We start from the raw sequence: 8,869 nt of genomic DNA, 5'->3' as shown, positions 1-8,869 counted from the left end.
CACCCAGTAAATTAGTTTTGTTAATTCACAGAAACGTGATTATGATCTGATTCTTTTTGCTCTGGATTGTTACACGAATTGCTTAGGACTTCCTAATTTGGTAGTATTTTTGGAGTTCCATAAGTATACGTTTGATACAGATTACTACAGACTGTTCTGTTTTTGACAGATTCTGTTTTCTATGTGTTGTTTGCTTATTTTGATGAATCTATGAGTAGTATCAGAGGGTATGAGCCATAGATAAGTTGGAATACAGTAGATATTACACCAATATGAATTTAGAATTAGTTCATTACAGTACCTAAGTGGTTGTTTTATTTTCTTATACTAACGGAGCTTACGAGTTTTCTGTTGAGTTTTGTGTGGTTGAAGTTTTCAAGTTTTGGGTAAAGATTCGATGGACTATGGAATAAGGAGTGGCAAAGAGCCTAAGCTTGGGGATGCCCATGGCACCCCAATATATTCAAGGATAACCAAGAGCCTAAGCTTGGGGATGCCCCGGAAGGCATCCCCTCTTTCATCTTCGTCTATCGGTAACTTTACTCGGAGCTATATTTTTGTTCACCACATGATATGTGTTTTGCTTGGAGCGTCATTTACTTTTGTTAGTTTTTGCTTGCTGTTAGTTATAATAATGTTTTGCATCTTTAGTTTCAATAAAAAAGTCAAGGATAGCCTTTGCCATGCTTATTTTGCTAGTTTGCATGTTGCTGTTTGAAAACAGAAAGTTTACCGCTGTTGCAAAAATTCCCTAGAAAAATCAGAGAGTGGTATAATGTTGAATCTTTTTGCATGTTGAGATCTGATAAATTTATTATAGTGGGAATTTTAGTTCATAATTGTTTGAGTCAGGGAAGTATTGATACTCCTGCATTCTTTACAGACTGTACTGTTCTGGCAGATTGCTGTTATGTTTGCATTGTTTGCATATGTTTGCTTGCTTAATGATTCTATTTGAGAATAGGAGTATTAAATATGCAGAGGCATTTAGTATGCAATGTTGACTAATAATTTTAGTGATTTGTTACAGTAGAAAATGATAAGGTTTTGCATTGGTTTATACTAACCTATCTCACGAGTTCTTGTTGAGTTTGTTGTGAATGAAGCTTTTGATAAAAAGAAGAGAAACCATGATATGAGAGGAATTAAGGAGACACAAAAGTTCAAGCTTGGGGATGCCCAAGGCACCCCAAGATAATATTTCAAGAAGTCTCAAGCATCTAAGCTTGGGGATGCCCCGGTAGGCACCCCACCTTTCTTCTTCAACAACTATTGGTTAGTATCGGTTGAGCCTAAGTTTTTGCTTCTTCACTTGAGTTGTGCTATCCTTGCAATGTAGTTTTCTTTAGCTTTTCTTGCTGTTTGAATAAAGTACCAAGATCTGAAATTATTAATTGGGAGAGTCTTCACATAGTTGCATAATTATTCGACTACTCATTGATCTTCACTTATATCTTTCGGAGTAGTTTTTGTTATTGCTCTAGTGCTTCACTTAGATCTTTTAGAGCACGGTGGTGGATTTTTTTTAAATAAATATATGAACTCTCATGCTTCACTTATATTATTTTGAGAGTCTTAAATAGCATGGTAATTTTCTTAAAATCCTAATATGCTAAGCATAAAAGATTTGTAAGAATTCTTATGAGTGTGTTGAATACTAAGATAAGATTGATGCTTGATAATTGTCTTGAGATATGTAGGTGATAATATCAAAGTCATGCTAGTTGGGTAATTGTGAATTTGAGAAATGCTTGTGTTGAAGTTTTCAAGTCCCGTAGCATGCACGTATGGTTAAAGTTGTGTAACAAATTTGAAACATGAAGTGTACCTGGCTTGTGCATCCTTATGAGTGGCGGTCGGGGATGAGGATGGTCTTTTCCTACCAATCTATCCCCCTAGGAGCATGCGTGTAGTACTTGATTTTTGATGGCTTCTAAATTTTTGCAATAAGTATATGAGTTCTTTTGACTAATGTTGAGTCCATGGATTATATGCACTCTCACCTTTCCGCCTTTGTTAGGCTCTTCGGTACCGTGCATTGCCCTTTCTCACCTTGAGAGTTGGTGCAAACTTCGCCGGTGCATCCAAACCCCGTGATACGATATACTCTATCACATATAAACCCCCTTATATCTTCCTCAAAACAGCCACCATACCTACCTATCATGGCATTTCCATAGCCATTCCGAGATATATTGCCATTCAACTTCCACCATCATCATCATGACATACATTGCTTTTGTCATATTGCCATTGCATGATCTCGTAGTTGACATCGTATATGTGGCAAAGCCACCATGCATTATTTTCCATACATGTCACTCTTGATTCATTGCACCATCCTGGTACACCACCGGAGGCATTCATATAGAGTCATATCTTGTTCTAAGTTTCGAGTTGTAATCCTTGTGTTGTAATCAATAGAAGTGTGATGATCATCATTATTAGAGCATTGCCCAAAAAAAAAGAGAAAGGCCAAAAAGAAAAAAAGAAAGGCCCAAAAAAAGGGCAATGCTACTATCTCTTCTTCCACACTTGTGCTTCAAAGTAGCACCTTGTTCTTCATGTAGAGAGTCTCATGTGTTATCACTTTCATATACTAGTGGGAATTTTTCATTATAGAACTTGGCTTGTATATTCCTACGATGGGCTTCCTCAAATGCCCTAGGTCTTCATGAGCAAGCAAGTTGGATGCACACCCACTAGTTTTCTTTTGTTGAGCATTCATAGCTCTAGTGCATCTGTTGCATGGCAATCCCTACTCCTCATGTTGACATCAATTGATGGGCATCTTCATAGCCCGTTGATTAGCCTCGTCAATATGATACTTTCTCATTTTTTGTCTTCTCCACACAATCCCCATCATCATATTCTATTCCACCCATAGTGCTATATCCATGGCTCGCGCTCATGTATTGCGTGAAAGTTGAAAAGTTTGAGATTATTTGAGTATGAAACAATTGCTTGGCTTGTCATCGGGGGTATAGAAGTTGGGAACATCTTTGTGTGATGAAAATGAAGCATAGCCTAACTATATGATTTTGTAGGGATGAACTTTCTTTGGCCATGTTATTTTGAGAAGACATGATTTCTTTGATTAGTATGCTTGAAGTATTATTATTTCTTATGTCAATATGAACTTTTGTCTTGAATCTTTCGGATCTGAATATTCATATCACAAGTAAGAAGAGTTACATTGAAATTATGCCAAAGTATCACTCCGCATCAAAAATTCTTTTTTATCATTTACCTACTCGAGGACGAGCAGGAATTAAGCTTGGGGATGCTTGATACGTCTCCAACGTATCTATAATTTTTGATTGCTCCATGCTACTTTATCTACTGTTTTAGGCAATATTGGGCTTTATTATCCACTTATATATTATTTTTGGGACTAACCTATTAACTGGAGGCCCAACCCAGATTTGTTGTTTTATGCCTATTTCAGTGTTTCGAGGAAAAGGAATATCAGACGAAGTCAAAACGGAACGAAATCAACTGGAGAAGTTAATTTTGGAAGGAAACCAACCAGATGGGCTTGGAGTGCATGTCAGGGGAGTCCCGGGCTGCCCACGAGGGTGGGGGGCGCCCCCTTGGGCACGCCCCTACCTCGTGAGCCCCCCGGAGGTCCACCGACGTACCCCCTGCACCCATATATACCTACGTACCCTAAAACTTCCAGAACAGAAGGTAGATCGGGAGTTCCGCCGCAGCAAGCCTCTGTAGCCACCAAAAACCAATCGGGACCCTGTTCTGGCACCCAGCCGGAGGGGGATCCCATCACCGGAGGCCATCTTCATCATCCCGGCGCTATCCATGATGAGGAGGGAGTAGTTCACCCTCGGGGCTGAGAGTATGTACCAGTAGCTATGTGTTTGATCTCTCTCTCTCTCTCTCTCTCTCTCTCTCTCTCATGTTCTCTCTCGTGTCCCTCGATGGCACGATTTTGATGTATCCCGAGCTTTGCTATTGTAGTTGGATCTTATGATGTTTCTCCCCCTCTACTCTCTTGTGATGAATTGAGTTTCCCCTTTTGAAGTTATCTTATCGGATTGAGTCTTTATGAGAACACTTGATGTATGTCTTGCGTGGGATAACCGTGGTGACAATGGGTTATTCTATTGATCCACTTGATGTATGTTTTGGTGATCAACTTGCGGGTTTCGTGACACTTGGGAACCTATGCATAGGGGTTGGCACACGTTCTTGACTCTCCGGTAGTAGCTTTGGGGCACTCTTTGAAGTACTTTTATGTTGGTTGGATGAATCTGAGATTGTGTGATGCATATCGTATAATCATGCCCACGGATACTTGAGGTGACAATGGAGTATCTAGGTGACATTAGGGTTTTGGTTGATTTGTGTCTTAAGGTGTTATTCTAGTATGAACTCTATGATGGATTGAGCGGAAAGAATAGCTTTATGTTATTTTACTATGAACTCTTGAATAGATAGAACAGAAAGGATAACTTTGAGGTGGTTTTGTACCCTACCATAATCTCTACGTTTGTTCTCCGCTATTAGTGGCTTTGGAGTGACTCTTTGTTGCATGTTGAGGGCTTGTCATATGTTCTATCTATGTTATTATTGTTGAGAGAACTTGCACTAGTGAAAGTATGAATCCTAGGCCTTGTTTCCTATCATTGCAATACCGTTTATGCTCACTTTTACCACTTGTTACCTTTCTGTTTTTATAATTTCAGATTACAAAAACCTATATCTACTATCTATTTTGCACTTGTATCTTCATCTCTTCGCTGAACTAGTGCACCTATACAATTTACCATTGTATTGGGTGTGTTGGGGACACAAGAGACTTTTTGTTATTTGGTTGCAGGGTTGCTTGAGAGAGACCATCTTCATCCTACGCCTCCTACGGATTGATAAACCTTAGGTCATCCACTTGAGGGAAATTTGCTACTGTCCTACAAACCTGTGCACTTGGAGGCCTAACAACGTCTACAAGAAGAAGGTTGTGTGGTAGACATCAGGTACCTACACAAAAGAGACACAAACCAAAGAAATTGTGTTCGTGGTAAATGTACACATCATCCATCATGATGTGTATGTGCACGTGTGAGTTAGTACAAGATAAACATCGCTCAGAGAAATTTGATGCATGGTATAAGAACATGTCATCCATCATGAAAGAATAGTTGTTATGTATGACATGATGGGGATGCAAATCTAGCATACAAGTATATGGCACATCAATAGCATTTTCATTCATAGGGAGCATATGGTGCACACAAGTATTGGGATCATTCAATGGATAGGATGGATCAAAATCTCCTAAAATCTATGAGGAAACTATGGGGGTCTCCTCATGAGCAATAGTGGAAACATCATATGGAGAAAATGGAGAACATCCAAAACAATGCATATCCGAAGCTAGGTGGTCGTGGCATGGCATATGAGATAAATGATGCAAAGGGAGCATATCATTATCATCACAAGAAAAACAAATGCCAATAACCATGGGCTTGTCATCTATGCCATATGTGCAAATTGGGTTAATTTTAATGGCATATGCATAGTCACTACGATGAGATTGCAAATATGACATATTGTTGATCTCATGCATAGCATTTGACAAGTCAAGCGGATTGTCAAACATGATGTGTCCAAGAGAATTATCACAAGAAATCCTATGTAACATGGCATCACAACTAATAGACTCCACATCAGAATCATCATACTCATCATAAATGGGCAAGTCATCGCATGGGGAAATCGCACTAGCATGAAGCATGGAAATAGGTGGATCAACACCATGCAAGCAATCAATGTCAAGAATGTACACTAGTGGGACTAGAGCATCACCTCACCTATATTACGTTGTTCATTCCACTCAAGTGGTGTAGGTGAGGTGGCAAAGACCAAATTGTGGTCATCATCTTCATCTAGATGGAAACATGTGGGGGGTGCATCATATTCCACCATGGCCATCGTCTTGTCCATAGGAAGGACGAAGTCGTCGAGGATCGGCGCGTCACCATATATGGGACCTATGACCAAATGAGAAGGCACAATAGAGGTAGAGGTTAAGTTGTTAGAACTCGAAATGGCCTCGCATGCCCTATCAACTACCTCACTCTCTCTATGTGGTGGTGGCTCACTCACTCCCTCAAGGTAGGTGCACTCAATGTCACATATGGTGGAGTCACTCAAATCACTCAAGTGGTGGTGGTGGTGGCTCTCCTCACATGGGAATTGGGGTAACTCGTCATATATGGGGCTAGTGGTGAAGTCACTCTCACTCTCAATATGGTGGCACAAGTCACTCAAGTCATCATACGCCGCCGTGGTCGAAGGGAAAATCCCATGCTCAACCATCTCGTCGTTTCCCTTTGTCAGACGGTATGTTACTTGCCCGAGACTCGATCGTCGGTATCCCAATACCTCGTTCAGTCTCGTTACCGGCAAGTCACTTTACTCGTACCGTAATGCATGATCCCGTGACCAGACACTTGGTCATTTTGAGCTCATTATGATGATGCACTACCGAGTGGGCCCAGTGATACCTCTCTGTAATACGGAGTGACAAATCCCAGTCTCGATCCGTGTCAACCCAACAGACACTTTCGGAGATACCTGTAGTGCACCTTTATAGTCACCCAGTTACATTGTGACGTTTGGTACACCCAAAGCACTCCTACGGTATCCGGGAGTTACACGATCTCATGGTCTAAGGAAAAGATACTTGACATTGGAAAAGCTCTAGCAAAACGAACTATACGATCTTGTGCTATGCTTAGGATTGGGTCTTGTCCATCACATCATTCTCCAAATGATGTGATCCCGTTGTCAACGACATCTAATGTCCATAGTCAGGAAACCATGACTATCTGTTGATCAACGAGCTAGTCAACTAGAGGCTTACTAGGGACATATTATGGTCTATGTATTCACACGTGTATTACGATTTCCGGATAATACAATTATAGCATGAATAAAGACAATTATCATGAACAAAGAAATATAATAATAATCCTTTTATTATTGCCTCTAGGGCATATTTCCAACATACTAAACTTAATTTTCTGATGAAAGTGGCAAAATACAGGCCAGCAATTGTGAAATATCCTTATCTTACCTCAATGGGATATTACGGTGCACATACAGATTGGAAGTCTTGTCTCCATTTGTGCAGTTTACTAAAATCAAGCAACATTATCGTACAAGTAGCACAACATATGAAAGCACACTGTAGAATCATGTGAAAGAAGGCTAGTACTGACCTCTCATGATGCGGAATTCAAACAACTCACAAGACGAAGATCTGAACCAAATTCGCCTTAACGAATAGGAAGTAAGATCTCCTCTTGTGCAGTTCCACTAAGATCAAGCAATCAAGCAACGTTGTCAGTGTGACATTTTGGTTGAACTGCACAAAACACTCTTAAAACAAAAGTGTTTTGTGCAGTGCAACAAAAGGTCACAATGGCAACGAGGTGAAGTAGATAACCCTGTTTACACAGAGGTGCAAAGGAAACAATTAGTGGTCAATAACGGTGGATGACACAGAAGACAACAAAAAGAAGCATCTACCTTATCTAAATGGGAAAGAAAGAAAGACAGTAGCATTTCTCAAACGGTGGCATTGATTAATATTAACATAGAGATTATATTAACAATAAAATTTGTTAAATATGTAATTTGCTTTTAACTGTGGCATTGCATCAATTTTCCAGCGGCATTATTTGAGGGTGTTTGTTTACAGGGACATTTTGGCGTAGGGACTAAAAAAACTCCGTGTCAGTCACATCTAAACCAAACAGGAAGGACTTTTCGGGACTAAAAGTGGGCATTTTGGACTAAACAAAGAAGACCCCGAGGGAGTCTTTTTGGGACTTTTTCCAACAGTTGCCCCTCCCACGCATCGCACCTTGTTTCTATTAGTTCATTACTAGGGGTAACATGGTATTTTATCATGTCATTTAATAACCTCTAGTCCATGTTTAGTCCCTGGAACCAAGCAGGTAGGGACTAGGGAGTTTTTAACCAAACAGGACCATAGATTAACAGCTAATGAGTTGCACGGGACAGTGGACGCACCAGCGCCTTGTGCATCTACCGATGTACTGTGGTCATGCACAGTCTGTTGCAACAAAGAACAAACAACCAAGGAGCATATTTGTGTTGGTCCCAGTTTTGTTATCTTTAGACACCTTTCCCTATGTGAGGGCAGCAAATCTAGTCCTGCTCAAACTCTACAGCCTTGTCCCTTCCTTTCCTTTTTGAACTAGTACTTTTGCCCCTTCCTTTCCTCTTTGAACCACGTCCTAGATTTATGTGATACAACTTTCCCCACTACTTTCCCCCATTCCTTTCCTCTTTGAACCACGTCCTAGATTCATGCTATACAACTTTCCCCCTTCATTTCCTCTTTGAACCATGTCCTAGATTCATGCTATATACAACTTTTCCCACTACTTTCCCCCACTCCTTTCCTCTTTGAACCACGTCCTAGATTCATGGTATACATGCAGCTAGAGCAATGCATGTGGAGTAAGTAAAATATACCTTAAGGTTCTTGGGGCATGGTTCGGTGGGTGATGGGACGACGACGAAGAAGAAGGGGTCGGAGGCCCTCCCGCACCGCCGCTGGGTGGAAAGTGAACAGCAGCGTCGGTAGTGGATTCCCTCCCTCGCCGACGGCGACAGCGTTAAGCCTCCTTCCCTTCCTAGCGGACGGATCCTGCCGGCTCTTTGAGCAGTAGTGAGGGGAGAGAGAGGCCAACAAAGTCTTGTTTAGATCTGGAGAGGGCGAGAGAGTGTGAAGAGAGCAACTACAAGCGCTGAGGCTCCAGCGGGAGAGGGCGAGAGAGTGTGAAGAGAGCAACTACAAGCACTGAGGCTCCAGCGT

This window comes from Triticum dicoccoides, chromosome 1B (assembly GCF_002162155.2).
Source record: "Triticum dicoccoides isolate Atlit2015 ecotype Zavitan chromosome 1B, WEW_v2.0, whole genome shotgun sequence".
Classification (NCBI taxonomy): domain Eukaryota; kingdom Viridiplantae; phylum Streptophyta; class Magnoliopsida; order Poales; family Poaceae; genus Triticum; species Triticum dicoccoides.
This window is presented reverse-complemented; position numbering follows the sequence as displayed.